Below are 15,830 nucleotides of genomic sequence, written 5' to 3' on the forward strand. Positions count from 1 at the left end.
GCAAGTTGAGGATACCGTGAGACGTGCTCAAGCTAGCGAACCGGACCCGAAAGGAGGTCCTGCCAATCGGTTGTTTGTCCCCAAGGCAGTGAGGACTCAGGTCCTTCTGTGGGGGCACTCCTCTCGCCTCACCTGTCATCCGGGCGTAGGTCGCACCTTGGACTTCATCCAGCGTAAGTTCTGGTGGCCTACCATAAGAGAAGACGTTGCCACTTTCGTCAATGCCTGCCCCGTGTGCTGCCAGGGCAAATCTTCTCACCTCCGCCCTCAAGGACTCCTTCACCCTTTACCTGTTCCCCACAGACCCTGGTCCCATATCTCATTGGACTTTATTACTGGACTTCCTCCATCTCATGGCAATACTACTATCCTAGTCATAATCGACAGGTTTTCAAAGGCGGCCAGGTTCGTCCCTCTGACTAAGTTACCTTCTGCCAAGGAAACGGCTGAGTTGGTAATTAATCATGTGTTCCGAGTCTTCGGCATTCCTCAAGATATGGTTTCTGACAGAGGTCCCCAGTTCGCCTCAAGGTTTTGGAAGGCCTTCTGCCAACTCATGGGGCTTCTGCCAGTCTATCTTCAGGGTACCATCCGGAGTCCAACGGCCAAACAGAGAGGATGAATCAAGAGCTGGAAACCACCCTCCGATGTATGACTCGTGACAACCCGTCCACATGGTCATCCTTTATTGTTTGGGCCGAATACGCTCACAACACCTTGCGCTCCTCCTCCACTGGTATGTCCCCGCACGAGTGTCAGTTTGGCTATGCTCCTCCATTGTTCCCGGACCAGGAGGCAGAAGTCAGAGTGCCTTCAGCCTTGAAGTTCGTCAGACGCTGTCGGCTTATGTGGAGGAAGACCCGTCTTAATCTTATGCGTTCCTCACAGAGGTACCAACAACAAGCCAACAGACGTCGCCGTCCCGGGCCTACCCTGCGCCCAGGCCAGAGAGTCTGGCTCTCCACAAGAGACTTACCACTACGGGTGGAGTCTCGCAAGCTGTCTCAAAAATACATCGGTCCCTTCAAGGTTGCCAGGAGAGTTAACCCAGTTTCTTATCGCCTACACTTACCCAGATCCCTTAAGATTAATCCCACATTTCACATTTCATTGTTAAAACCTGTTGTTTTTTCTCCCCTTGTCCCGGCAGACAGACCTCCCCCTCCGCCTCGTGTCATTGGAGGCCAGCCGGCTTATACCGTCCATCGGATACTGGATTCCCGCCGGGTGCAGCGGTCCTGGCAGTATCTGGTGGACTGGGAAGGCTACGGTCCCGAGGAGCGCTCCTGGGTTCCTGCCAAAGACATCCTGGACCCTGACCTCATTCGTCAGTTCAGGGCCCTCCACCCTGAGAGAGCTGGTAGGAACGTCAGGAGCCGTTCCTAGGGGGATTCTGTCAGGATTTGGCCAGGGTTGTTCCGGGTTTTGGTCACTAGATGCCCCCATTGTGCTTTTTGACCTTATGTTTTTTCCCTTGATCCCCATTATTATTTGCACCTGTGCCTTGTTTCCCCTGATTGTATTTAAACCCTTTGTTTCCCTCAGTTCTGTGCTCTGTGTTTGTATGTTAGCACCCAGCCCTAGTGTTCTGTGTACTCTTGTCGATTCCAGTGGACGCTCTTGTGGAATTCTGTTTTTGTTTTTGAGTATCTCTTGAGGCTTTTTTGTGCTATACCTACCACCTTTTGGATTTGCCATTTTGTATTGAAGGACTTCTCTTTTTTACTTTATTAAATACACCGTCTTAAGTACTGCTGTGTCTGCCTCATCTTCTGGGTTCTGCTGACTATTCGTGGCTCAGTTGGTTAAGTGACTGTTTCTCACTCCAGCGACCCAGGTTCGTAACCGGGTCCTGACAACAATTCAATATTGTTAATAGTACTGTTCCAATACTGAGGGATACTGTATGTATGTATAATCTATGAAGGCCATCTACATATTGTAAAGTCACTGTCATGACGTACCCTGGGGGGAGGATCATAGCCCCCTCCCACTATCTCTCTTGCCACAGTTTCAGGACTTTACGAAAGGTCATAAATACCTTGTAGAAACTGCCATGCACTATTGAGAGAGTCTAAGAGAACAAATACCTCTCTTGGCCAAACTCCTAAATCTCCAAATTGGGAGAATTAAACAATATTTCCACTTTTGAGAATGTGGGAATGGTCCGTGGACACTTAAGGGACAGTTATGATGAGTGTGCTTCATTTGGACATCTCATGAAGGACAGGAAACACACATAATGGTATCTCTTAAAGTGTACATGGCCAGCTGTCAGGTTTACATCTAAATATTGTGAAACGTATGTGATTAAGCAAGAAACTATTTGTGAAAAGATGTAATGTGATAACATTCTAAATGAGAGTATGAATTTTCAAATAAAGATGAACTAGTCAGTGGCCACGCCCACGTAAGCATAGACAGTATGTCAGTGTCATGGAACTGCCCTTTTCTACTGAAATGTATAAAACCCACTCCTGACGTAAATTCACACCAGAATACGCAAACCACAGTGTAAATGGTTCTGAGACTAGGAAATGTGCAGTTGACGCAGCATGTTGAAATAGTTGGCACAACAACTCTTCCAAAGGACAAGACCATACCACGTGGAGCATTGGTTACACGGCTGGAAATGGTTAAGCTCTGAGACTATCGATCACTACAGAATAAGAGCAAATCTTAGACATATCTTAGACTAGTCTGCAGCTAGAAATTCCGAAAGTCTAGAACGAGAATACAGACAACCTCCGAAGCATCTATCCTATGATAATATTTCCTGAATGGTACTCTAAAGTATCCATTCTAACCACCTAAAACCAGAAAATACATTGTGACTTCTGTGAAAGTTAATCAGAGACTCTGATGAACCCTACAGTATGAACAAGGATTCCAACAGAGAAGACAACAACATACGGGCTTAAATATTTAAATTGCAATTATTCTCGAATGACCGGCCGTTCATGTGCAAAGGATTAGCATTTAAATTCATATAATTATAGACAGTGTGTAGTGAATCCATTTAGTCTTTCCCGCTCTCTCTCAGTCCACATTCTCTTTCCTTTGTCTACCAAGCTGTCATATCGGATTTGCCCACTAGGGACTTGTCTATCATTGTTAGTAACCAATATCTACTGTTTATTATGTATTTCTGTGTTAGATAGTTTGTATATTGCTGATTCATTATGGAAACTAGGGTTCGTGCAGATAACCAAGAATTTTACGACGTTCAGATGAGACTGATAGAAGGTAAAGAATAATTAATGACTGAAATGTAAGATTTTTAGATCTAAAAAGACTTCCCTGTGGTACCCCTGGTTATCAATGAGTTAATTGTTGCATGACGAAATCAATTAAACATTAGGTAATCGATTTGATAAAATAGCATGTCATCGCATTAATGATAGTCACAGACACGACACCACCATTAAAAAGACAGGTTACTGGGGGAAATGTATGGTCTCATAGCATGACACTCCATCCAGTAGAACTTCTTCTTCTTCACTATCTGCCCCTATATATTGCTCTCCTCCTTCACATCATTGATGGAACTGTATCAGCTTTAATACATAGTTCAAAAGGTCAAATAGGGTGTTCAAGTGGGTAACTTGTACGAGGTGTGAAATGGAAATGTGTTTTTGTTAATTTCCCAACTCCCCCGAGAGTGAGGTTACAGACATCAGGTTAGGTTACAGACTGTGACCCTGGCACAATTAGGGTTAAGTGCCTTGCTCAAGGACAGATCAACAGATTTGTCACCTTGTTGTGGATTTGAACTGGCTATAGAAAGAGATATAGAAAATAAAATTTGGTCCTAACTGATTTGCCTAGTTAAGTAAAGGTAAAAAAAAATGTGTCTTGTGTTTCTGGAGAAGCATGGACGATCCTTTTCCTCGTGAGTATTGATAGCAGGCAATGTTTCATTGTACAGTAACTCCTGCATAGTACATGTACGCACACTGAGCTGGAATTACTCAAAATGTTACAAGGTTGACCAGTCTATTCAAATGACAATAGATAAACAAGAACATTGTGTGCACTGAGTGCCATGCTCTCTTTCATCTAAAACAAGTCTTACGACTTTAGTGCTCCATAAAGCCAGCTGAGAGGTGTTTCGCGCCCGTGTGACTTTTCCCTAATCTGCTGTCAACGATAATGTGTGAAATGTAGCAATGTTGTTGATGACAAAGCCGATCCATTGGCCAATCCCCTTTAGTTTGTCAGCTCTCTTCCACTGGGAAAAAACTGGTTGAATCAATGTAATTTCCACGTAATTTCATCCCAAAACATGTGTGACGACGTTGAATAAACTTTCAAAAAGTCATCAATGAAAAGCAATTTTATATATTTTTTTCACCCAACTTTTAACCTAAATCCAATGACATTATTGTCTGCATATTCAAATAGCATTCAGCTTAGACACCCATACATATCCCACAATGCCACCAGGGGTCTCTTCACAGTCCCCTAATTCAAAACAAATTCACAGCAACAGCAGTTTCATACAAAGAAAGCCATGATCACATGAAACCCCCTTCCATCTCAAATTACTCAAACAAACAACAACATGACAAAATCTCCTGGAATGGAGAGGACTGTGAGGACACACACACACACACACACTATAACACACACACAGCCACAATATAGCACACTATAACACACACACCCACACTATAACACACACACAGACACTATAACACACACACAGACACACTATAACACACACACAGACACACTATAACACACACAGAGCCACAATATAACACACTATAACACACACACAGACACACTATAACACACACAGACACACTATAACACACACACAGCCACAATATAGCGCACTATAACACACACACCCACACTATAACACACACAGAGCCACACTATAACACACACAGAGCCACACTATAACACACAGAGACACACTATAACACACAGAGCCACACTATAACACACACAGAGCCACACTATAACACACACACAGCCACACTATAACACACAGAGACACACTATAACACACGCAGAGCCACACTATAACACACAGAGACACACTATAACACACACAGAGCCACACTATAACACACACAGAGCCACACTATAACACACACAGAGCCACACTATAACACACACAGAGCCACACTATAACACACACACAGCCACACTATAACACACACAGAGACACACTATAACACACACAGAGACACACTATAGACACACACAGAGCCACACTGTAGCACACTATAGACACACACAGAGACACACTATAACACACAGAGACACACTGTATCACACAGAGACACACTATAACACACAGAGACACACTATAACACACTATAACACACATACACACATACACACTATAACACACAGTTACACACTATAGACACACACACACATACTATAGACATACATAGCCACACTATAACACACAGAGACACACTATAACACACACATCCACGCTATAACACACACACACACACACACACACACTATAACAAACACACACACACTATAACACACACATCCACACTATAGACACACACACACATACTATAGACACACATAGCCACACTATAACACACAGAGACACACTATAAACACACATCCACGCTATAACACACACACACACACACTATAACAAACACACACACACTATAACACACACAGACACACAAAGACACACTATAACACACTTCAGACAGACGCAGACACACACAGCCATACTATAGACACACTATAACACACACACACAATAACACACACAGACACGCTACCCCATCTGTGAATAGCCCACCAAATCTACCTACCTCATTCCCATATGGTTTTTATTTACCTTTCTGCTTTTTTGCACACCAGTATCTCTACTTGCACGTCATCATCTGCTCATTTATCACTCCAGTGTTAATTTGCTAAATTGTAATTACTACGCTACTATGGCCTATCTATTGCCCTACCTCCTCACGCCATTTGCACACACTGTATATAGACTTTCTTTTATTCTATTGTGTTATTGACTGTACGCTTGTTTATTCCATGTGTAACTCTGTGTTGTTGTTTGTGTCGCACTGCTTTGCTTTATCTTGGCCAGGTCGCAGTTGGAAATGAGAACTCGTTCTCAACTAGCCTACCTGGTTAAGTAAAGGTGAAATTAAATAAATAAATAAAATAAAAGACACACACAGCCACACTATAGACACACAATAACACACACACACACACAGCCACACTATAGACACACAATAACACACACAGCCACACCATAGACACACACAGCCACACTATAGACACACAATAACACACACACACACAGCCACACCACAGACACACACAGCCACACCATAGACACACACAGCCACACTATAGACACACAATAACACACACACACACACACAGCCACACTATAGACACACAATAACACACACACACACAGCCACACCATAGACACACACAGCCACACTATAGACACACAATAACACACACACACACACACACACACACACACACACACACACAGCCACACCACAGACACACACATTTTTGTTGTATTGTTTTTATTATTATATATTTTTTATATTGTTGTATTTTACATTTGTGTTTACTGTCCTTGTCTATTACAGTTTTTAACAATCACTTTGGCACTAATTTCAGAACCTTGTGGTCCTTTTTCAAAACTCAAAATGGTCATCACCTGTAACACAGGCTGTCCAATGTTCAAAACATTGCATTGTGCATTCATACTTTTAAAGAAACCTTGCACTTGCAGAATCATTGGGTCAAATAACTAATGTATCATGAAATACCATAGGAACATTCCTTTAAATCACCCACACACAAGATACAGATAGTTTCACTGTGTAGTTGTTCATACAAACATTAAATATTGTAGTACAAAATATGTGATACATGTTTCATTATGCTACTACATGTAAATGCATCTGTCACGTTCTGACCTTAGTTCTTTTGTTATGTCTTTGTTTTAGTATGGTCAGGGCGTGAGTTGGGTGGGTTGTCTATGTTCTTTTTTCTATGATTTGGGATTTCTGTGTTTGGCCTGGTATGGTTCTCAATCAGAGGCAGCTGTCATTCGTTGTCCCTGATTGAGAACCATACTTAGGTAGCCTGGTTTCACTTTAGAGTTGTGGGTGATTATTTTACGTGTCAGTGTTTGTTCCACATGGAACTGTTTCGTTTGTTTCGGTTATTCACTTTGTTATTTTGTAGTTTAGTGTTCATGTAAATAAATTATCGTCATGGACACTTACCACGCTGCACATTGGTCCTCCGATCCTTCCTACTACTACTCTTCATCAGAATCATTGAACAAAATATTACATTTATTGATGGAATACAATAAAATCACAACATAGGTTTCTTTGAATCAAAGCAAAAATAATTAGCTACAAAAAAATAAAAAACAGTTAAAGGTCAACTGCAGTGTTCTTCACCTGGCTTACTGTAAAACATCACTGTAGTGTTCCTCACCTGGCTTACTGTAAAACATCACTGTAGTGTTCCTCACCTGGCTTACTGTAAAACATCACTGCAGTGTTCCTCACCTGGCTTACTGTAAAACACCACTGTAGTGTTCCTCACCTGGCTTACTGTAAAAAGAAAAACAAAAGATGAATTACTACTTCTATATTTCCCTCAACCCTGTCTTGTGGATTTGGCCACAGGTTCACATCTTGGGAAGAATCTCCGGGCGAATCCAGGCCTGACACTGGTCTGCCGTGATGTCATTGCATGCGTCATCCTTGGCCTGGAGAATGGCGGCTTGTTCGTGAGAGCGCCTATCATATACCTTCCACCACCATGTGGAGAAAAATTCCTCAATCGGGTTAAGGAAAGGAGAGTATGGGAGTAAGCACAGGGTGGTAAATTGTGGTTGGGCCTGAAACAATGCTTGCACCATTTGAGCATGGTGGTACCTGACATTATCCCACACAATGACATAGGTCATGTCATCAGCTCTAGAGACCTGATTTAGCTCATCAAAGACGGTTACATTCGAACAGCGAATCATGTGGCTGCCTGCAACTCAATATATAGACTATATAGAGTAGAAAGCTTTAGATGTTGTTCGACCAAACATTAGAACGGGCGAGATGCGTAATCTAAGCAACTTTGACCGTGGTTGTGATTGTTGATGCCACACATGGTGATTCCAGCATCTCAGAAACAGCTGCCTTCCTGGGATTTTTATGCACTACAGTCTCTAGAGTTTACAGAGAATGGTGCGATGAACAAAACACATTCAGTGAGCGGCAGTTCTGTGAGAATGTCCAGACTCATTCAAGCTAACAGAAAGCCCACAAACGTTCAAATAACAGCTGTTTAAAACAGTGGTGTGCAGAAGGGCATCTCTTAACGTACAACACTGTGAATAATTCAGGCTGTTGTGGAGGCAAAAGTACTAGATAGGTGTACCTAATAAAGTGGCCGGTGAGTGTACAGTAGTGTCAAATCTGAAAACATGGTCTGGAAAAGTGGTACATGGTACGATAGAAACAGTGTCTGATAAAGAATGATGATGAAATATTACATCCATAGATAATGTAGTCCAATTGGTTCATGTTGCACGGTAATTGGTGTCAATGGATCTCGTTATCCTGAAACTTTCATGATTGAAACATGGAATATTGTTTGTCAGTTTCCGTAAAACTATGCATTAAGAGTGACGCAACAGTTACTTATAATTTTGAGCAGTTGTATCAATTGATAGTTAGATCATTGTAATGAAATGAATAGACAGTCATTTCAGATGTAATGTGTGAATTTAATTTTGAAACTTTGATGTTAAGTTGTGTAATTTTGAACAGGTGATTTTAGTTCAATGAACAAATGATCTTAGCTTTATGTGTATTGTATCCAAGCAATTGGAAAAAGTGTTAGAGTTTTGTTTGAAAAATGTATGCCCCTGAACAGGCAGTTAACCTAGGCCGTCATTGAAAATAAGAATTTGTAATTAACTGACTTTCCTAGTTAAATAAAGGTAAAATAAACAAACATTTGTGTGGACCCCAGGAAGAATAGTTGCTTCCTCATCATATCCAATGGGGATCCAAATAAACATCTGACATTTTTATGTTGATTTCACATTGAATTCATGTTAGTTGCAACTCAACCAAATGTAAATCAAAACTAGACGTTGAGCGTTTTTCATCCCTGAAATAGTCTTTCATCTACTCTATTGCTCCACTTCATCTGATGATATGTGCACTGTGTAATTTGTTGTGAGCCATGAAATCATTGTACGGTGTAGGATGTTAATTGTATCAATTATAGAGGTTAACAAAAGCCATGTATATGCATGGGCTACTCAATTTGTTCACGTTTGTTTAGCTTGCAACAGACGTCCCTATTCACACACTGGGAGATTGTGCCTGAAATCAGTTGTTATTCCTCTGGATGCTCAAGCCTCTCCTCTCTCTCTCTCTCTCTCTCTCTCTCTCTCTCTCTCTCTCTCTCTCTCTCTTCTCTCTCTCTCTCTCTCTCTCTCTCTCTCTATCTCTCTCTCTCTCTCTCTGCCTGCTTGGTGCATGCTGGGAATTGAAGGAGTGCGTGTGTTGTGGCGAGTTAGATATTCACAACTTTCTTTCGGTTTTCTATTCTTGGTGGCTTTTTTTTGGGTTTCTTCTGTGCATTAAGGTTATTATTTGATTAAGGTTATATTACCCTGGTTTTGGCGGGGATGGCAGCCCGTATGGGGATGCTGTCCCTGTCACTTCAGCACGGCTTTAGGTGTGTTACTGAAGCTACTGTCACGGTGGAGGAGTTTCTGGTCGCCGTAGGAGAGAAGGTGGGATACGAGAATGTTGCTTATGAATAAAGCGGTGGTGGTACTTCTTAGAGAAGAGTGTCTTGTTGATCGGATGGTTGAGCATGGCGTACTTCTTAAAGAAGAGTGTTTGTTGATCGGATGGTTGAGCATGGCATACTTCTTAAAGAAGAGTGTCTTGTTGATCGGATGGTTGAGCATGGCGTACTTCTTAAAGAAGAGTGTCTTGTTGATCGGATGGTTGAGCATGGCGTACTTCTTAAAGAAGAGTGTCTTGTTGATCGGATGGTTGAGCATGGTGTACTTCTTAAAGAAGAGTATCTTGTTGATCGCATGGTTGAGCATGGCGTACTTAAAGAAGAGTGTCTTGTTGATCGGATGGTTGAGCATGGCGTACTTCTTAAAGAAGAGTGTCTTGTTGATCGGATGGTTGAGCATGGCGTACTTCTTAAAGAAGAGTGTCTTGTTGATCGTATGGTTGAGCATGGTGTACATCTTAAAGGAATGTTTATTCAAGTTATGCCGCTTTTTTCTCCGTCAACAAGGGAAACAATTTCAAATGTACCGTTGTTTATTCCCAACGAACTATTGGAACGCGAGTTATTGCGCTTTGGGAAGTTCGCCAGTTCAATTAAGGTTGTCCCATTGGGTTGCAAACACCCGGCGTTGAAACAGGTTATGTCATGTCGGCGACAGGTGTTTATGTTTTTGGAGTTAAATTTACAGTTTAAAATCAAGTATGACAATAGAATGTATATGGCTTATGCTAGTACGGGTAGTCAACGGTGTTTTGAGTGTGGGGATATTGGTCATAAGCGACATGCTTGCCCAAAAAGGGAGAAGGCCGAGGGAGGGGCGCAGGTGGTCCTCTTAACGCCTGGGCCCACTGATGTAGGGAGCGGTGGACCGACAGCGGTAGAGCAGCCACAAGCACCGGTTGCTGAGGAACAAGTTATCCGTGTTGAGGGCACGGAGTTGCAACTTGTATTAGAGGGAAATGTTATGCAGTAGAAAAGTATTGCTGTAGAAGGTAAGGATGGATCTGAAGAGCCAGTTCCTCAGACTGGTGAGCAGGTGCCCAGTACGAGTGCTGGGGTGGTTTATGTGGAGCTAGGCTCCCAGGTAGTGGAGGAGGTGCCCAGTACGAGTGCTGGGGTAAAGGAGGGGGTTTATGTGGAGCTAGGCTCCCAGGTAGTGGAGGAGGTGCCCAGTACGAGTGCTGGGGTTCATGTGGAGCTAGGCTGCCAGGTAGTGGAGGAGATGCCCACTATGAGTAATGAGATTCAGGTGGGGCTAGTCTCCCAGGTAGTGGAGGAGATGCCGACTATGAATAACGGGGTACAGGAGGGGGTTCATGTAGAGCTAGGCTCCCAGTTAGTGGAGGAGATGCCCACTACGAGTAATGAGGTACAGGAGGGTTTTCATGTGGAGCTAGGCTCCCAGGTAGTGGAGGAGATGCCCACTACGAGTGCTGGGGTTCATGTGGAGCTAGGCTGCCAGGTAGTGGAGGAGATGCCCACTATGAGTAATGAGATTCAGGTGGGGCTAGTCTCCCAGGTAGTGGAGGAGATGCCCACTACAAGTGCTGGGGTTCATGTGGAGCTAGGCTGCCAGGTAGTGGAGGAGATGCCCACTACAAGTGCTGGGGTTCATGTGGAGCTAGGCTGCCAGGTAGTGGAGGAGATGCCCACTATGAGTAATGAGATTCAGGTGGGGCTAGTCTCCCAGGTAGTGGAGGAGATGCCGACTACGAGTAACGGGGTACAGGAGGGGGTTCAGGTGGGGCTAGTCTCCCAGGTAGTGGAGGAGATGCCGACTACGAGTAACGGGGTACAGGAGGGGGTTCATCTGGAGCTAGGCTCCCAGGTATTGGAGGAGATGCCCACTATGAGTAATGAGGTTCAGGTGGAGCTAGGCTCCCAGGTAGTGGAGGAGATGCCCACTATGAGTAATGAGATTCAGGTGGGGCTAGTCTCCCAGGTAGTGGAGGAGATGCCGACTATGAATAACGGGGTACAGGAGGGGGTTCATGTAGAGCTAGGCTCCCAGTTAGTGGAGGAGATGCCCACTACGAGTAATGAGGTACAGGAGGGTTTTCATGTGGAGCTAGGCTCCCAGGTAGTGGAGGAGATGCCCACTACGAGTGCTGGGGTTCATGTGGAGCTAGGCTGCCAGGTAGTGGAGGAGATGCCCACTATGAGTAATGAGATTCAGGTGGGGCTAGTCTCCCAGGTAGTGGAGGAGATGCCCACTACAAGTGCTGGGGTTCATGTGGAGCTAGGCTGCCAGGTAGTGGAGGAGATGCCCACTACAAGTGCTGGGGTTCATGTGGAGCTAGGCTGCCAGGTAGTGGAGGAGATGCCCACTATGAGTAATGAGATTCAGGTGGGGCTAGTCTCCCAGGTAGTGGAGGAGATGCCGACTACGAGTAACGGGGTACAGGAGGGGGTTCAGGTGGGGCTAGTCTCCCAGGTAGTGGAGGAGATGCCGACTACGAGTAACGGGGTACAGGAGGGGGTTCATCTGGAGCTAGGCTCCCAGGTATTGGAGGAGATGCCTGGTACGAGTGATGAGGTTCAGGTGGGGCTAGTCTCCCAGGTAGTGGAGGAGATGCCTGGTACGAGTAATGAGGTACAGGAGGGTTTTCATGTGGAGCTAGGCTCCCAGGTAGTGGAGGAGATGCCCACTATGAGTAATGATGTTCAGGTGGGGCTAGTCTCCCAGGTAGTGGAGGAGATGCCCACTATGAGTAGTGATGTTCAGGTGGGGCTAGTCTCCCAGGTAGTGGAGGAGATGCTTGGTACGAGTGATGAGGTGCAAGTGGGGAGTGTTGAAAGGGATGTGGTAGAGGGGAGTCAGTTGTCTGTGGTCTCAGCTGAGGATCAGGAGAATGATATGGATATCTCTTTAGATATGACAGCTGCTGGTGATGACTCAGTTTATGATCTAGAGGAGGTAAATGAGTTTCTGGATCAGACTTTTGGGAAATCTGTCAAATTGGCAGATTATTATGTTGATAAGTTTGTGAGGTCAGCTGTGATGTTATAGAAGACGGTGGGGTTAGACCAATTGAGTGAGAAGAAGCGGTTTCTCTTGAGGAAATGTATTACTGCTGTTGCAGCAGCAAAAGGTGGTGGGAAACGTGGTCAGGTTAATAAGAGAAGATTAAAATAATGATGATTATCATGCTTCATAGGGTGTCTTTTTTATCATTGGTTTCTCTGTGCTTTCTTCTGCTTTTCTTTTCTCTTTTCTATATGGAGGTACTAAGGGTAGGTTCTCTCAATATTAAGGGACAGGGAAGGGACAGGAATAAGAAGGCTTGGGTATTAGAAGTAATAAAAAAAATAAAAAAAGGCTTAATGTAGTTTTCCTACAGGAGACACATAGTGATGAGGAAAATGAGGTTGACTGGGGTATGTGGTGGGAGGGGCAGCATGTACTTAGTCATGGTACTAATTTCAGTTCTGGGGTGGCAATCTTGTTTTCCTCAGGTTTAGGGGTGACTGTAGTATCTACAACAGAGATTGTCAAGGGTCGGGTTTTATTGGTCAAGTTGGATGTTATGTTTTTATTTTTTAATTTTTTATGTTTATGCTCCTAATGAGGGTACAGAGCATATTGCTATATTTGATCAAATAAAGGAAACCTTAAGACAGTGTTATCAAGAGGGGTGTATGGTTTTAGGGGGGGACTGGAACTGTACAGTGGATTTTACTGTTGATCGCACCGCTGAAGAACCTCACCTGCGGTCAGCCACTTGCCTGTCTGGTCTATTAACTGAGTTTGAGCTTTCTGATGTGTGGAGAGTAAGGAATGCAAAAGTTAGGCAGTACACATGGCTAAACATTAATGAAGGTCGTGTCAGTGCAGCAAAGTTAGACAGGTTGTATGTATCTGAGCAATACTGTAGTAGGGTTGGAAAGTGTGACATTACTCCTGTGGGTTTCTCTGATCATCATATTGTTACTGTTGATATTCACTTGCCCTGTCCACGAAGGTCATCACCTTACTGGTATTTTAATGTTGAATTGTTACATGATGTCATGTTTTGGTTTTTGTTGTTTTGGGAAAGGGGAATTTTGAGTCCTTGAGGCAATGGTGGGAGGTTGGGAAGGCCCACATACGAGTATTTTGTCAACAGTATACTGCTCTGTCTCAAATTGAAGTTAAAGAGACTATCAAGGCCCTTGAACAGGACATCAAGTCTATTGAATTGAAGCTGCTCACTCAGAACGACCCTGGACTAGTCATGAACTTTACAGGACAAGAGAGATGAACTGAGGTTGTTTCTGCATGAAAGAGTGAAGGGTGCCTTGATTAGGTCTTGTTTTGCTTCCCTCAATTAAAAATCCTACAATGTGATTTTCTGGATTACAAAGTACAGGTATAGTCAAAAGGGTGTAGTTGTGTTGCTTTATTTTGTGTTAGGGGCAGCAAAATTGGTGATATGGAAGACCCGAAAGAACAGTATTTGGGGACAGGGGTCTGTGGATGTGGTGGGAATGCTGGAGGGGATGTTGGCAGCGAGACTAAGGGTTGAGTTTGCCTATTATAAACTTGTCAACAACATTCTGTTTTTGAGTATATGGGGCATTCAGAGGCTGTTGTGTGTAGTTACTGTGGAGGAGGAATTGGAGTTGTGTTTTTAATTGATGTGAAACTGTGGTTCTGTATGAGTATTTATTGTGTGGTGGGCCCCCAGACCCAATAAAGATGATTTAAAACACTCTCTCTCTCTCTCACTCTCTCTGCGATGCGTCTCTCATCCTTGTTGTCAATCACTCCATATGCCACTCTCTTGTACATAGAGTCACCCCTACGATGATATGCAGATACTCTATCATTTCAATCAGGTTTGGCCTTTTGCCCTCCATCTATATTTTCATCTTTACTAACTGATAGTGACAGGAACAAAGCAGCACCCTTGGGTTGCATTTTCAAAGCTAAATGATGGTGTCATCATGCTTGGAAAAGCAGGTACACTTCAACACATGGGGATACATCGCCTCTTCCTTCCTGGTTGATTTAATCCCCCTCCCCAATTAATAAAAACGTAAGAAAGACCAGCAACTGTCAGTTCCCCGTTTGAAACCCCAGCAAGCCTTTGACAGATCAGCATGAAAGGGGCCATCTTTTTCAAGTTGAAAGTTTTCAGAGAGCTGTCAGAATGATTAAATGCTGGCTTTTGGTTTCCGGGGGTTAAATCGGTGTAGCTTTTGTGGAAAATTGTATCATGTCATAACTGTTTTACATTTGAAACGCTTCTGCTTCGTGCTTCTTGGCTATCAACGTTGAAATCCGGCATATGGTGAATTCACTCGTAAACATCTATAACATTTCATATATTTCTTAAATGGCAGCATTTGCGTGACATTGACAATGCAAATTTGAGGCTCATTCTTAGCCACAAAACAAGGAATACAGCAGTAAAATTGACTGTCACTGGCACATCATATTACATGATTGTTTGTTAAAGAGTTTTCCCCCTTCACAGTCAAGGTACACCTGTGCACTGTGTACTGCTATAATCCTGGTGTGCCACCTACAAAACTCTACAGCAATGATCTGGCTAAGGATAATGAAGATTCTGTTTTCACAGGAATTGATGGCAAAGAAAGAGTTCCTATATCACCTGGTGCACTGTGATCCAACATGATAATGCAGTTAATACATGGTAGCTAAGAGAAAAGCAATGTATGGGGCAGGCGAAATACATGATCTGGCCAGGATATGTCCTCACACAGCAGAGACACTGTGGGTCATTTCTAAGGCTAGTCTATCCTCTGTCACTATTAACACTAGGATATATCACACTATATCAGGCCTACCACAGCTGTCTATGCTCCAATTGTTGCAGCTCTTCCTCATTGTGCCATTGAATGCTGGTTCCCTGTGGCTGTAGTCCAGAAGTGGAGATAAACCCATGGTCATTATTAATGAGGCTTGGAATGGCTTGTTAGTGTTTGTTGGGAAGGATCAAAGGACTTGGTACTGCTCACGGAGACATTTATATATCCCATTGAGGTAAACAATATTGTTTTCATGTCGT

The sequence above is a fragment of the Oncorhynchus masou genome, chromosome 21, assembly GCF_036934945.1.
Source record: "Oncorhynchus masou masou isolate Uvic2021 chromosome 21, UVic_Omas_1.1, whole genome shotgun sequence".
Classification (NCBI taxonomy): domain Eukaryota; kingdom Metazoa; phylum Chordata; class Actinopteri; order Salmoniformes; family Salmonidae; genus Oncorhynchus; species Oncorhynchus masou.